Here is a 16,137-nt window from a genome sequence, read left to right as displayed (position 1 = left end):
AGTGATAGAGAGACACCAGGAGAGGGAGAGAGAGAGAAAGGCGTTTAACTCTGTGTAGTGATAGAGAGACACCAGGAGAGGGAGAGAGAGAGAAAGGTGTGTAACACTGTGTAGTGATAGAGAGACACCAGGAGAGGGAGGGAGAGAGAACGGTGTGTAACTCTGTGTAGTGAGAGAGAGACAACAGGAGAGGGAGAGGGAAATAAACGTGTGTAGATCTGTGCAGTGATAGAGAGACACCAGGAGAGGGAGAGAGAGAAAGGTGTGTAACTCTGTGTAGTGATAGAGAGACACCAGGAGAGGGAGAGAGAGAGAATGGTGAGTAACTCTGTGTAGTGAAAGAGAGACACCAGGAGAGGGAGAGAGAGAGAAAGGTGTGTAACTCTGTGTAGTGATAGAGAGACACAAGGAGAGGGAGAGAGAGGGAAAGGTGTGTAACTCGGTGTAGTGATAGAGAGACACCAGGAGAGGGATAGAGAGAGTAAGGTGTGTAACTCTGTGTAGTGATAGAGAGACACCAGGAGAGGGAAAGAGAGAGAAAGGTGCGTAACTCTGTGTAGTGATAGAGAGACACCAGGAGAGGGAGAGCGAGAGAAAGGTGTGTAACTCAGTGTAATGATAGAGAGACACCAGGAGAGGGAGAGAGAGAGAAAGGTGTGTAACTCTGTGCAGTGATAGAGAGACACCAGGAGAGGGAGAGAGAGAGAGAAAGGTGTGTAAATCTGTGTAGTGATAGAGAGACACTAGGAGAGGGAGAGAGAGAGAAAGGTGTGTAACTCTGTGTAGTGATAGAGAGACACCAGGAGAGGGAGAGAGAGAGAAATGTGTGTAGCTCTGTGTAGTGATAGAGTGACACCAGGAGAGGGAGAGAGACAGAAAGGTGTGTAACTCTGTGTAGTGATAGAGAGACACCAGGAGAGGGAGAGAGAGAGAAAGGTGTGTAACTCTGTGTAGTGATAGAGAGACACCAGGAGAGGGAGAGAGAGAGAAAGGTGCGTAACTCTGTGTAGTGATAGAGTGACACCAGGAGAGGGAGAGAGAGAGAAAGGTGTGTAACTCTGTGCAGTGACAGAGAGACAACAGGAGAGGGAGAGAGAGAGAAAGGTGTGTAACTCTGTGTAGTGATAGACACACACCAGGAGAGGGAGAGAGAGAATGGTGTGTAACTCTGTGTAGTGATAGAGAGACACCAGGAGAGGGAGAGAGAGAGAAAGGTGTTTAACTCTGTGTCGTGATAGAGAGGCACCGGGAGAGGGGGAGAGAGCGAAAGGTGTGTAACTCTGTGCAGTGATAAAGAGACACCAGGAGAGCGAGAGAGAGAGAAAGGTGTGTAACTCTGTGTAGTCATAGAGAGACACCAGGAGAGGGAGAGAGAAAAAGGTGTGTAACTCTGTGTAGTGATAGAGAGACACCAGGAGAGGGAGAGAGAGAGAATGGTGGGTAACTCTGTGTAGTGATAGAGAGACACCGGGAGAGGGAGAGAGAGAGAAAGGTGTGTAACTCTGTGTAGTGATAGAGAGACACCAGGAGAGGGAGAGAGAGAAAGGTGTGTAACTCTGTGTAGTGATAGAGAGACACCAGGAGAGGGCGAGAGAGAGGAAGGTGTGTAACTCTGTGTAGTGATAGAGAGACACCAGGAGAGGGAGAGAGAGAGAAAGGTGTGTAACTCTGTGTAGTGATGGAGAGACACCAGGAGAGGGAGAGAGAGAGAAAGGTGTGTAACTCGGTGTTGTGATAGAGAGACAACAGGAGAGGGAGAGAGAGAAAAAGGTGTGCAACTCTGTGTAGTGATAGAGAAACACCAGGAGAGGGAGAGAGAGAGAGAAAGGTGTGTAACTCTGTGCTGTGATAGAGAGACACCAGGAGAGGGAGAAAGAGAGAAAGGTGTGTAACTCTGTGCAGTGATAGAGAGACACCAGGTGAGGGAGAGAGAGAAAGGTGTGTAGCTCTGTGTAGTGATAGAGAGACATCAGGAGAGGGAGAGAGAGAGAAAGGTGTGTAACTCTGTGTCGTGATAGAGAGACACCAGAAGAGGGTGAGAGACAGAAAGGTGTGTAACACTGTGCAGTTTTAGAGAGACACCAGGAGAGGGATAGAGAGAGAAAGAGAGATAGAGAGAGTGAACCAAATCATTAAAAAATGCAAAGAAACCTACCTGGAACATTGGAACAAAATAACCGAAATCCAAAGCAGATTGGAATGTTACCGGGCCCTAAAAAGAGAATATAAACTGGCAGACTACCTCACGACCATCAGAGACACAAATCAGAGACAGACCCTCACCAGGTACAGACAAAGCGACCACCAACTGGAAATTGAAAAAGGCAGATACAAGAAATCCTGGCATCCTAGAGAGAATAGAATATGCGATCAATGTCTGGCCGGCGAGGTTGAAACAGAGATGCATTTCCTCCTAAAATGCGAAAAATTCAACACATCAAGAAACATATTATTCAACAAGCTAAGCCAAACAACCCCAGATTTCAAGGAATTGGATGACCTGTCAAAATTGAGATTAGTCCGAGGAGAAGGAGACAGACCATACCTTGGGGCCAAATATGTAACAACATGTCACAACATTAAGACTGTTTAAAATTAATATTGAACGTACCAAATGAAGTACAAAGACTGTTTAAAATTAATATTGTTTAAAAGTAATATTGTATGTACCCAACAAAGGTCAAATCGATTGACACCTACAGAATGTTGGAAAACTGTACCTTTTTGCTATGTAAGCTTTGGCAATATGGTTTCTGTAAACTTTCATGTCAATAAAGCATTTCAATTGAATTGAATTGAATTGAATTGAATTGAAATTGAATTGAATTGAATTGAAAGGTATGTAACTCTGTGTAGTGATAGAGAGACGCCAGGAGAGGGAGAGATAGATGGTGTGTAACTCTGTGCAGTGATAGAGAGGAACCAGGAGCGGGAAAGAGAAAGAAAGGTGTGTAAGTCTGTGTAATGATAGAGAGGCACAGGCTGAGGGAGAGAGAGGGAAAGCTGTGTAACTCTGTGTAGTCATAGAGAGACACCAGGAGAGGGAGAGAGAGAAAGGTGTGTGACTCTGTGCAGTGATAGAGAGACAACAGGAGAGTGTGAGAGAGAAAGCTGTGTATCTCTGTGTCGTCATAGAGAGACACCAGGAGAGAGAGAGAGAGATAAAGGTGTGTAAATCTGTGTAGTGATAGAGAGACACCGGGAGAGGGAGAGAGAGAGAAAGGTGGGTAACACTCTGTAGTGATAGAGAGACACAAGGAGAGGGAGAGAGAGAGAAAGGTGTGTAACTCTGCGTTGTTAGGGAGAGAGATAAAGGTGTGTAACTCAGTGTAGTGATTCAGAGACACCAGGAGAGGAACAGAGAGAGAAAGGTGTGTAACTCTGTGTAGTGATAGAGAGACACCGGGAGAGGGAGAGAGAGAGAATGGTGTGTAACTCTGTGTAGTGATAGAGAGACACCAGGAGAGGGAGAGAGAGAGAATGGTGTGTAACTCTGTGCAGTGATAGAGAGACACCAGGAGAGGGAGAGATAGAGAAAGGTGTGTAACTCTGTGTCGTGATTGAGAGACACCAGGAGAGGGAGAGAGAGAAAGGTGTGTAACTCTGTGCAGTGATAGAGAGACATTAGGAGAGGGAGAGAGAGAAAAAGATGTGTAACTCTGTGTCGTGATAGAGAGGCACAGGCTGAGGGAGAGAGAGGGAAAGGTGTGTAACTCTGTGTAGCGATAGAGAGACACCAGGAGAGGGAGAGAGAGAAAGGTGTGTAACTCTGTGCAGTGATTGAGAGACACCAGGAGAGGGTGAGAGAGAAAGGTGTGCAACTCTGTGTCGTGATAGAGAGACACCAGCAGAGAGAGAGAGAGAAAGTTGTGTAACTCTGTGTAGTGATAGAGAGACACCGGGAGAGGGAGAGAGAGAGAAAGGTGTGTAACTCTGTGTAGTGATAGAGAGACACCAGGAGAGGGAGAGAGAGAGAAAGGTGTGTAACTCTGTGTAGTGATAGAGAGACACCGGGAGAGGGAGAGACAGAGAAACGTGGGTAACTCTGTGTAGTGATAGAGAGACACCATTAGAGGGAGAGAGAGAGAAAGGTGTGTAACTCTGTGTAGTGATAGACAGACACCGGGAGAGGGGGAGAGAGAGAAATGTGTGTAACTCTGTGCAGTGATAGAGAGACACGAGGAGAGGGAGAGAGAGAGAGAAAGGTGTGTAACTCTGTGTAGTGATAGAGAGACACCAGGAGAGGGAGAGAGAGAGAAAGGTGTGTAACTCTGTGTAGTGATAGAGAGACACCAGGAGAGGGAGAGAGAGAGAAAGGTGTGTCACTCTGTCTCGTGATAGAGAGACATCAGGAGAGGGAGAGAGAGAGAAAGGTGTGTAACTCTGTGTAGTGATAGAGAGACACCAGGAGAGGGTGAGAGACAGAAAGGTGTGTAACACTGTGCAGTTTTAGAGAGACACCAGGAGAGGGATAGAGAGAGAAAGAGAGATAGAGAGAGTGAACCAAATCATTAAAAATGCAAAGAAACCTACCTGGAACATTGGAACAAAATAACCGAAATCCAAAGCAGATTAGAATGTTTCCGGGCCCTAAAAAGAGAATATAAACTGGCAGACTACCTCACGACCATCAGAGACACAAAACAGAGACAGACCCTCACCAGGTACAGACTAAGCGACCACCAACTGGAAATTGAAAAAGGCAGATACAAGAAATCCTGGCATCCTAGCGAGAATAGAATATGCGATCAATGTCTGGCCGGCGAGGTTGAAACAGAGATGCATTTCCTCCTAAAATGCGAAAAATTCAACACATCAAGAAACATATTATTCAACAAGCTGAGCCAAACAACCCCAGATTTCAAGGAATTGGATGACATGTCAAAATTGAGATTAGTCCGAGGAGAAGGAGACAGACCATACCTTGGGTCCAAATATGTAACAACATGTCACAACCTGAGGACTGTTTAAAATTAAGACTGTTTAAAATTAATATTGAACGTACCAAATGAAGTACAAAGACTGTTTAAAATTAATATTGTTTAAAAGTAATATTGTATGTACCCAACAAAGGTCAAATCGATTGACACCTACAGAATGTTGGAAAACTGTACCTTTTTGCTATGTAAGCTTTGGCAATATGGTTCTCTGTAAACTTTCATGCCAATAAAGCATTTCAATTGAATTGAATTGAATTGAATTGAATTGAAATTGAATTGAATTGAATTGAAAGGTGTGTAACTCTGTGTAGTGATAGAGAGACGCCAGGAGAGGGAGAGATAGATGGTGTGTAACTCTGTGCAGTGATAGAGAGGAACCAGGAGCGGGAAAGAGAAAGAAAGGTGTGCAAGTCTGTGAAATGATAGAGAGGCACAGGCTGAGGGAGAGAGAGGGAAAGCTGTGTAACTCTGTGCAGTCATAGAGAGACACCAGGAGAGGGAGAGAGAGAAAGGTGTGTGACTCTGTGCAGTGATAGAGAGACAACAGGAGAGTGTGAGAGAGAGAAAGGTGTGTAAATCTGTGTAGTGATAGAGAGACACCGGGAGAGGGAGAGAGAGAGAAAGGTGGGTAACACTGTGTAGTGATAGAGAGACACAAGGAGAGGGAGAGAGAGAGAAAGGTGTGTAAATCTGTGTAGTGATAGAGAAACACCGGGAGAGGGAGAGAGAGAGAAAGGTGGGTAACACTGTGTAGTGATAGAGAGACACAAGGAGAGGGAGAAAGAGAGAAAGATGTGTAACTCTGTGTCGTGATTGAGAGACACCAGGAGAGGGAGAGAGAGAAAGGTGTGTAACTCTGTGCAGTGATAGAGAGACACCAGGAGAGGGAGAGAGAGAAAGGTGTGTAACTCTGTGCAGTGATAGAGAGACATTAGGAGAGGGAGAGAGCGAAAAAGGTGTGTAACTCTGTGTAGTGATAGAGAGGCACAGGCTGAGGGAGAGAGAGGGAAAGGTGTGTAACTCTGTGTAGCGATAGAGAGACACCAGGAGAGGGAGAGAGAAAAAGGTGTGTAACTCTGTGCAGTGATTGAGAGACACCAGGAGAGGGTGAGAGAGAAAGGTGTGTAACTCTGTGTAGTGATAGAGAGACACCAGCAGAGAGAGAGAGAGAAAGTTGTGTAACTCTGTGTAGTGATAGAGAGACACCGGGAGAGGGAGAGAGAGAGAAAGGTGTGCAACTCTGTGAAGTGATAGAGAGACACCAGGAGAGGGAGAGAGAGAGAAAGGTGTGTAAAACTGTGTAGTGTTAGAGAGACACCAGGAGAGGAATAGAGAGAGAAAGGTGTGTAACTCTGTGCAGTGATAGAGAGACACCGGGAGAGGGAGAGAGAGAGAAACGTGGGTAGCTCTGTTTAATGATAGAGAGACACCATTAGAGGGAGAGAGAGAGAAAGGTGTGTAACTCTGTGTAGTGACAGAGAGACACCGGGAGAGGGGGAGAGAGAGAAATGTGTGTAACTCTGTGCAGTGATAGAGAGACACGAGGAGAGGGGGAGAGAGAGAGAAAGGTGTGTAACTCTGTGTAGTGATAGAGAGACACCAGGAGAGGGAGAGAGAGAAAGGTGTGTAACTCTGTGTAGTGATAGAGAGACACCAGGAGAGGGAGAGAGAGGAAAGGTGTGTAACTCTGTGTAGTGATAGAGAGACACCAGGAGAGGGAGAGAGAGAGAAAGGTGTGCAACTCTGTGTTGTGATAGAGAGACACCAGGAGAGGGAGAGAGAGAGAAAGGTGTGTAACTCTGTGTAGTGATAGAGAGACACGAGGAGAGGGAGAGAGAGAGAAAGGTGTGTAACACTGTGTAGTGTTAGAGAGACACCAGGAGAGGAACAGAGAGAGAAATGTGTGTAACTCTGTGTAGTGATAGAGAGACACCGGGAGAGGGAGAGAGAGAGAATGGTGTGTCACTCTGTGTAGTGATAGAGAGACACCAGGAGAGGGAGAGAGAGAGAATGGTGTGTAACTCTGTGCAGTGATAGAGAGACACCAGGAGAGGGAGAGACAGAGAAAGGTGTGTAACTCTGTGTCGTGATTGAGAGACACCAGGAGAGGGAGAGAGAGAAAGGTGTGTAACTCTGTGCAGTGATAGAGAGACATTAGGAGAGGGAGAGAGAGAAAAAGATGTGTAACTCTGTGTCGTGATTGAGAGACACCAGGAGAGGGAGAGAGAGAAAGTTGTGTAACTCTGTGCAGTGATTGAGAGACACCAGGAGAGGGAGAGAGAGAGAAATGTGTGTAACTCTGTGTCGTGATAAAGAGACACCAGCAGAGAGAGAGAGAGAAAGGTGTGTAACTCTGTGTAGTGATAGAGAGACACCAGCAGAGAGAGAGAGAGAAAGTTGTGTAACTCTGTGTAGTGATAGAGAGACACCGGGAGAGGGAGAGAGAGAGAAAGGTGTGTAACTCTGTGTAGTGATAGAGAGACACCGGGAGAGGGAGAGATAGAGAAACGTGGGTAACTCTGTGTAGTGATAGAGAGACACCATTAGAGGGAGAGAGAGAGAAAGGTGTGTAACTCTGTGTAGTGATAGAGAGACACCGGGAGAGGGGGAGCGAGAGAAATGTGTGTCACTCTGTGCAGTGACAGAGAGACACGAGGAGAGGGAGAGAGAGAGAGAAAGGTGTGTAAATCTGTGTAGTGATAGAGAGACACCAGGAGAGGGAGAGAGAGAGAAAGGTGTGTAACTCTGTGTAGTGATAGAGAGACACCAGGAGAGGGAGAGAGAGAAAGGTGTGTAACTCTGTGCAGTGATAGAGAGACTCCAGGAGAGGGAGAGAGAGAGAAAGGTGTGCAACTCTGTGTAGTGATAGAGAGACACCAGGAGAGGGAGAGAGAGAGAAAGGTGTGTAACTCTGTGTAGTGATAGAGAGACACCAGGAGAGGGAGAGAGAGAGAAAGGTGTGTTACACTGTGTAGTGTTAGAGAGACACCAGGAGAGGAACAGAGAGAGAAAGGTGTGTAACTCTGTGTAGTGATAGAGAGACACCGGGAGAGGGAGAGAGAGAGAATGGTGTGTAACTCTGTGTCGTGATAGAGAGACACCAGGAGAGGGAGAGAGAGAGAAAGGTGTGTAACTCTGTGTCGTGATAGAGAGACAACAGGAGAGGGAGAGAGAGAGAAAGGTGTGTAACTCTGTGTAGTGATAGACAGACACCAGGAGAGGGAGAGAGAGAGAATGGTGTGTATCTCTGTGTAGTGATAGAGAGACACCAGGAGAGGGAGAGAGAGAGAAAGGCGTTTAACTCTGTGTAGTGATAGAGAGACAACGGAAGAGGGGGAGAGAGAGAAAGGTGTGTAACTCTGTGCAGTGATAAAGAGACACCAGGAGAGGGAAAGAGAGAGAAAGGTGTGTAACTCTGTGTAGTGATAGAGAGACACCAGGAGAGGGAGAGAGAGAGAAAGGTGTGTAACTCTGTATAGTGATAGAGAGACACCAGGAGAGGGAGAGAGAGAGAAATGTGTGTAACTCTGTGTAGTGATAGAGTGACACCAGGAGAGGGAGAGAGAGAGAAAGGTGTGTAACTCTGTGTAGTGATAGAGACACCAGCAGAGGGAGAGACAGAGAAAGTTGTGTAACTCTGTGCAGTGTTAGAGAGACACCAGGAGAGGGCGAGATAGAGAAAGGTGTGTAACTCTGTGTAGTGAGAGAAAGACACCAGGAGATTGAGAGAGAGAGAAAGGTGTGTAACTCTGTATAGTGATAGAGAGACACCAGGAGAGGGAGAGAGAGAGAAAGGTGTGTAACTCTGTGTAGTGATAGAGAGACACCGGGAGAGGGAGAGAGAGAAAGGTGTGTAACTCTGTGTAGTGATAGAGAGACACCAGGAGAGGGAGAGAGAGAGAAAGGTGTTTATCTCTGTGTAGTGATAGAGAGACACCGGGAGAGGGGGAGAGAGAGAAAGGTGTGTAACTCTGTGCAGTGATAAAGAGACACCAGGAGAGGGAGAGAGAGAGAAAGGTGTGTAACTCTGTGTAGTCATAGAGAGACACCAGGAGAGGGCGAGAGAAAAAGGTGTGTAACTCTGTGTAGTGATAGAGAGACACCAGGAGAGGGAGAGAGAGAGAAAGGTGGGTAACTCTGTGTAGTGATAGAGAGACACCAGGAGAGGGAGAAAGAGAGAAAGGTGTGTAACTCTGTGTCGTGATAGAGAGACACCGGGAGAGGGAGAGAGAGAGAAAGGTGTGTAACTCTGTGTAGTGATAGAGAGACACCAGGAGAGGGAGAGAGAGAAAGGTGTGTAACTCTGTGTAGTGATAGAGAGACTCCAGGAGAGGGCGAGAGAGAGGAAGGTGTGTAAATCTGTGTAGTGATAGAGAGACACCGGGAGAGGGAGAGAGAGAGAAAGGTGTGTAACTCTGTGTAGTGATAGAGAGACACCAGGAGAGGAAGAGAGGGAAAGGTGTGTAACTCTGTGTAGTGATAGAGAGACACCAGGAGAGGGAGAGAGAGAGTAAGGTGTGTAACTCTGTGTCGTGATAGAGAGACACCAGGAGATGGAAAGAGAGAGAAAGGTGTGTAACTCTGTGTAGTGATAGAGAGACACCAGGAGAGGGAGAGAGAGAGAAAGGTGTGTAACTCTGTATAGTGATAGAGAGACACCAGGAGAGGGAGAGAGAGAGAAATGTGTGTAACTCTGTGTAGTGATAGAGTGACACCAGGAGAGGGAGAGAGAGAGAAAGGTGTGTAACTCTGTGTAGTGATAGAGACACCAGGAGAGGGAGAGACAGAGAAAGTTGTGTAACTCTGTGTAGTGATAGAGAGACACCAGGAGAGGAAGAGAGGGAAAGGTGTGTAACTCTGTGTAGTGATAGAGAGACACCAGGAGAGGGAGAGAGAGAGTAAGGTGTGTAACTCTGTGTCGTGATAGAGAGACACCAGGAGATGGAAAGAGAGAGAAAGGTGTGTAACTCTGTGTAGTGATAGAGAGACACCAGGAGAGGGAGAGAGAGAGAAAGGTGTGTAACTCTGTATAGTGATAGAGAGACACCAGGAGAGGGAGAGAGAGAGAAATGTGTGTAACTCTGTGTAGTGATAGAGTGACACCAGGAGAGGGAGAGAGAGAGAAAGGTGTGTAACTCTGTGTAGTGATAGAGACACCAGGAGAGGGAGAGACAGAGAAAGTTGTGTAACACTGTGCAGTGTTAGAGAGACACCAGGAGAGGGCGAGATAGAGAAAGGTGTGTAACTCTGTGTAGTGAGAGAAAGACACCAGGAGTTTGAGAGAGAGAGAAAGGTGGGTAACTCTGTGTAGTGATAGAGAGACACCAGAAGAGGGAGAGAGCGAGAAAGGTGTGTAACTCTGTGTAGTGATAGAGAGTCACCGGGAGAGGGAGAGAGAGAGAAAGTTGTGTAACTCTGTGTAGTGATAGAGAGACACCGGGAGAGGGAGAGAGAGAAAGGTGTGTAACTCTGTGTAGTGATAGAGAGACACCAGGAGAGGGAGAGAGAGAGAAAGGTGTTTATCTCTGTGTAGTCATACAGAGACACCGGGAGAGGAAGAGAGAGAGAAAGGTGTGTAACTCTGTGTAATGATAGAGAGACACCGGGAGAGGGGGAGAGAGAGAAATGTGCGTAACTCTGTGCAGTGATAGAGAGACACGAGGAGAGGGAGAGAGAGAGAGAAAGGTGTGTAACTCTGTGTAGTGATAGAGAGACACCAGGAGAGGGAGAGAGAGAGAAAGGTGTGTAACTCTGTGTAGTGATAGAGAGACACCAGGAGAGGGAGAGAGAGGAAAGCGTTGTAACTCTGTGTAGTGATAGAGAGACACCAGGAGAGGGAGAGAGAGAGAAAGGTGTGTAACTCTGTGTAGTGACAGAGAGACAACAGGAGAGGGAGAGAGAGAGAAAGGTGTGTAACTCTGTGTTGTGATAGACAGACACCAGGAGAGGGAGAGAGAGAGAAAGGTGTGTAACTCTGTGTAGTGATAGAGAGACACCGGGAGAGGAAGAGAGAGAGAAAGGTGTGTAACTCTGTGTAATGATAGAGAGACACCGGGAGAGGGGGAGAGAGAGAAATGTGTGTAACTCTGTGCAGTGATAGAGAGACACGAGGAGAGGGAGAGAGAGAGAGAAAGGTGTGTAACTCTGTGTAGTGATAGAGAGACACCAGGAGAGGGAGAGAGAGAGAAAGGTGTGTAACTCTGTGTAGTGATAGAGGGACACCAGGAGAGGGAGAGAGAGAGAAAGGTGTGTAACTCTGTGAAGTGACAGAGAGACACCAGGAGAGGGGGAGAGAGAGAAAGGTGTGTAACTCTGTGCAGTGATAGAGAGACACCAGGAGAGGAAGAGAGAGAGAAAGGTGCGTAACACTGTGTAGTGATAGAGAGACACCAGGAGAGGGAGAGAGAGAGAAAGGTGTGTAACTCTGTTTGGTGTTAGAGAGACACCGGGAGAGGGAGAGAGAGAGAATGGTGTGTAACTCTGTGTAGTGATAGAGAGACACCAGGAGAGGGAGAGAGAGAGAATGGTGTGTAACTCTGTGTAGTGATCGAGAGACACCAGGAGAGGGAGAGAGAGAGAAAGGAGTGTAACTCTGTGTAGTGATAGAGAGACAACAGGAGAGGGAGAGAGAGAGAAAGGTGTGTAACTCTGTGTAGTGATAGACAGACACCAGGAGAGGGAGAGAGAGAGAATGGTGTGTAACTCTGAGTCGTAATAGAGAGACACCAGGAGAGGGAGAGAGAGAGAAAGGTGTGTAACTCTGTGTAGTGATAGAGAGACAACAGGAGAGGGAGAGAGAGAGAAAGGTGTGTAACTCTGTGTAGTGATAGAGAGACAACAGGAGAGGGAGAGAGAGAGAAAGGTGTGTAACTCTGTGTAGTGATAGACAGACACCAGGAGAGGGAGAGAGAGAGAATGGTGTGTAACTCTGTGTAGTGATAGAGAGACACCAGGAGAGGGAGAGAGAGAGAATGGTGGGTAACTCTGTGTAGTGATAGAGAGACACCAGGAGAGGGAGAGAGAGAGAAAGGTGTGTAACTCTGTGTAGTGAAAGAGAGACACCAGGAGAGGGAGAGAGAGAGAAAGGTGTGTAACTCTGTGTAGTGATAGAGAGACACCAGGAGAGGGATAGAGAGAGAAAGGTGTGTAACTCTGTGTAGTGATGGAGAGACACCAGTAGAGGGAGAGAGAGAGAAAGGTGTGTAACTCGGTGTAGTGATAGAGAGACACCAGGAGAGGGAGAGAGAGAGAAAGGTGTGTCACTCTGTGTAGTGATAGAGAGACATCAGGAGAGGGAGATAGAGAGAAAGGTGTGTAACTCTGTGGAGTGATAGAGAGACACCAGGAGAGGGCGAGAGAGAGAAAGATGTGTAACTCTGTGGAGTGATAGAGAGACACCAGGAGAGGAAGAGAGAGAGAAAGGTGTGTAACTCTGTGTAGTGATAGAGAGACACCAGGAGAGGGAGAGATAGAGAAAGGTGTGTAACTCTGTGTAGTGATAGAGAGACACCAGGAGAGGGAGAGAGAGAGAAAGGCGAGTAACTCTGTGTAGTGAAAGAGAGACACCAGGAGAGGGAGAGAGAGAGAAAGGTGTGTAACTCTATGCAGTGATAGAGAGACATCAGGAGAGGGAGAGAGAGAGAAAGGTGTGTAACTCTGTGTAGTGAAAGAGAGACACCAGGAGAGGGAGAGAGAGAGAAAGGTGTGTTACTCTGTGTAGTGATAGAGAGACACCGGGAGAGGGAGATAGAGAGAAAGGTGTGTAACTCTGTGTCGTGATAGAGAGACACCAGGAGAGGGAGAGAGAGAAAGGTGTGTAACTCTGTGTAGTGATAGAGAGACACCAGGAGAGGGCGAGAGAGAGGAAGGTGTGTAACTCTGTGTAGTGATAGAGAGACACCAGGAGAGGGATAGAGAGAGAAAGGTGTGTGACTCTGTGTAGTGATGGAGAGACACCAGTAGAGGGAGAGAGAGAGAAAGGTGTGTAACTCGGTGTAGTGATAGAGAGACACCAGGAGAGGGAGAGAGAGAGAAAGGTGTGTCACTCTGTGTAGTGATAGAGAGACATCAGGAGAGGGAGAGAGAGAGAAAGGTGTGTAACTCTGTGCAGTGATAGAGAGACACCAGGAGAGGGTGAGAGACAGAAAGGTGTGTAACATTGTGTAGTGTTAGAGAGACACCAGGAGAGGGATAGAGAGAGAAAGGTGTGTAACTCTGTGTAGTGATAGAGAGACACCAGGAGAGGGAGAGATAGAGAAAGGTGTGTAACTCTGTGCAGTGATAGAGAGGAACCAGGAGAGGGAAAGAGAAAGAAAGGTGTGTAAGTCTGTGTCGTGATAGAGAGGCGCAGGCTGAGGGAGAGAGAGGGAAAGGTGTGTAACTCTGTGTAGTCATAGAGAGACACCAGGAGAGGGAGAGAGAGAAAGGTGTGTGACTCTGTGCAGTGATAGAGATACACCAGCAGAGTGTGAGAGAGAAAAGTGTGTAACTCTGTGTAGTGATAGAGAGACACCAGGAGAGAGAGAGAGAGAGAAAGGTGTGTAAATCTGTGTAGTGATAGAGAGACACCGGAAGAGGGAGAGAGAGAGAAAGGTGTGTAACACTGTGTAGTGATAGAGAGACACCAGGAGAGGGAGAGAGAGAGAAAGGTGTGTAGCTCTGCGTTGTGATGGAGAGACACCGGGAGAGGGAGAGAGATAAAGGTGTGTAACTCAGTGTAGTGATTCAGAGACACCAGGAGAGGGAGAGAGAAAGGTGTGTAACTCTGTGTCGTGATAAAGAGACACCAGGAGAGGGAAAGAGAGAGAAAGGTGTGTAACTCTGTGCAGTGATAGAGAGACACCAGGAGAGGGAGAGATAGAGAAAGGTGTGTAACTCTGTGTAGTGATTGAGAGACACCAGGAGAGGGAGAGAGAGAAAGGTGTGTAACTCTGTGCAGTGATAGAGAGACATTAGGAGAGGGAGAGAGAGAAAAAGGTGTGTAACTCTGTGTAGTGATAGAGAGGCACAGGCTGAGGGAGAGAGAGGGAAAGGTGTGTAACTCTGTGTAGCGATAGAGAGACACCAGGAGAGGGAGAGAGAGAAAGGTGTGTAACTCTGTGCAGTGATAGAGAGACACCAGGAGAGGGAGAGAGAGAAAGGTGTGTAACTCTGTGCAGTGATAGAGAGACATTAGGAGAGGGAGAGAGAGAAAAAGTGTGTAACTCTGTGTAGTGATAGAGAGACACCGGGAGAGGGAGAGGGAGAGAAACGTGGGTAACCCTGTGTAGTGATAGAGAGACACCATTGGAGGGAGAGAGAGAGAAAGGTGTGTAACTCTGTGTAGTGATAGAGAGACACCGGGAGAGGGAGAGAGAGTAAGGTGTGTAACTCTGTGCAGTGATAGAGAGACACCAGGTGAGTGTGAGAGAGAAAGGTGTGTAACTATGTGCAGTGATAGGGAGACACCAGCAGAGAGAGAGAGAGAGAGAGAAAGTTGTGTAACTCTGTGTAGTGATAGAGAGACACCGGGAGAGGGAGAGAGAGAGAAAGGTGGGTAAAACTGTGTAGTGATAGAGAGACACCAGGAGAGGGAGAGAGAGAGAAAGGTGTGTAACTCTGCGTTGTGATCGAGAGACACCAGGAGAGGGAGAGAGAGAGAAAGGTATGTAACTCTGTGTAGTGATAGAGAGACACCGGTAGAGGGAGAGAGAGAAAGGTGTGTAACTCTGTGCAATGATAGAGAGACACCAGGAGAGGGAGAGATGGAGAAAGCTGTGTAACTCTGTGTAGTGATAGAGAGACACCAGGAGAGGGTGAGAGAGAAAGGTGTGTAACTCTGTGTAGTGATAGAGAGACACCAGCAGAGAGAGAGTGAGAGAAAGGTGTGTAACTCTGTGTAGTGATAGAGAGGCACCGGGAAAGGGAGAGAGAGAGAAAGGTGGGTAAATCTGTGTCGTGATAGAGAGACACCAGGAGAGGGAGAGAGAGAGAAAGGTGTGTAACACTGTGTAGACTTTGAGAGACACCAGGAGATGGATAGAGAGGGTAAGGTTTGTAACTCTGTGTAGTGATAGAGAGACACCAGGAGAGGGAGAGATAGAGAAAGGTGTGTAACTCTGTGCAGTGATAGAGAGGAACCAGGAGAGGGAAAGAGAAAGAAAGGTGTGTAAGTCTGTGTAGTGATAGAGAGGCACAGTCTGAGGGAGAGAGAGGGAAAGGTGTGTAACTCTGTGTAGTGATAGAGAGACACCAGGAGAGGGAGAGAGAGAAAGGTGTGTAACTCTGTGCAGTGATCGAGAGACACCAGGAGAGTGTGAGAGAGAAAGGTGTGTAACTCTGTGTAGTGATAGAGAGACACCAGGAGAGGGAGAGAGAGAGAAAGGTGGGTAACACTGTGTAGTGATAGAGAGACACCAGGAGAGGGAGAGAGAGAGAAAGGTGTGTAACTCTGCGTTGTGATCGAGAGACACCAGGAGAGGGAGAGAGAGACAAAGGTGTGTAACTCTGTGTCGTGATAGAGAGACACCGGTAGAGGGAGAGAGAGAAAGGTGTGTAACTCTGTGCAGTGATAGAGAGACACCAGGAGAGGGAGAGAGAGAGAAAGGTGTGTAACTCAGTGCTGTGATGGAGAGACACCAGGAGAGGGAGAGAAAGAGAAAGGTGTGTAACTCTGTGCAGTGTTAGAGAGACACCAGGAGAGGGAGAGAGAGAAAAGTGTGTAGCTCTGTGGAGTGATAGAGAGACGCCAGGAGAGGGAGAGAGAGAGAAAGGTGTGTAACTCTGTGTAGTGATAGTGAGACACCAGGAGAGGGAGAGAGAGAGAAAGGTGTGTAACACTGTGTAGTGTTAGAGAGACACCAGGGGAGGGATAGAGAGAGTAAGGTGTGTAACTCTGTGTAGTGATAGAGAGACACCAGGAGAGGGAGAGAGAGAGAAAGGTGGGTAAAACTGTGTAGTGATAGAGAGACACCAGGAGAGGGAGAGAGAGAGAAAGGTGTGTAACTCTGCGTTGTGATCGAGAGACACCAGGAGAGGGAGAGAGAGAGAAAGGTATGTAACTCTGTGTAGTGATAGAGAGACACCGGTAGAGGGAGAGAGAGAAAGGTGTGTAACTCTGTGCAATGATAGAGAGACACCAGGAGAGGGAGAGATGGAGAAAGCTGTGTAACTCTGTGTAGTGATAGAGAGACACCAGGAGAGGGTGAGAGAGAAAGGT

Source organism: Somniosus microcephalus, unplaced genomic scaffold, assembly GCF_052327205.1.
Source record: "Somniosus microcephalus isolate GS21.2 unplaced genomic scaffold, FLI_Smic_1.0 unresolved_chr5, whole genome shotgun sequence".
Classification (NCBI taxonomy): domain Eukaryota; kingdom Metazoa; phylum Chordata; class Chondrichthyes; order Squaliformes; family Somniosidae; genus Somniosus; species Somniosus microcephalus.
Note: the sequence above shows the minus strand (reverse complement) of the source record.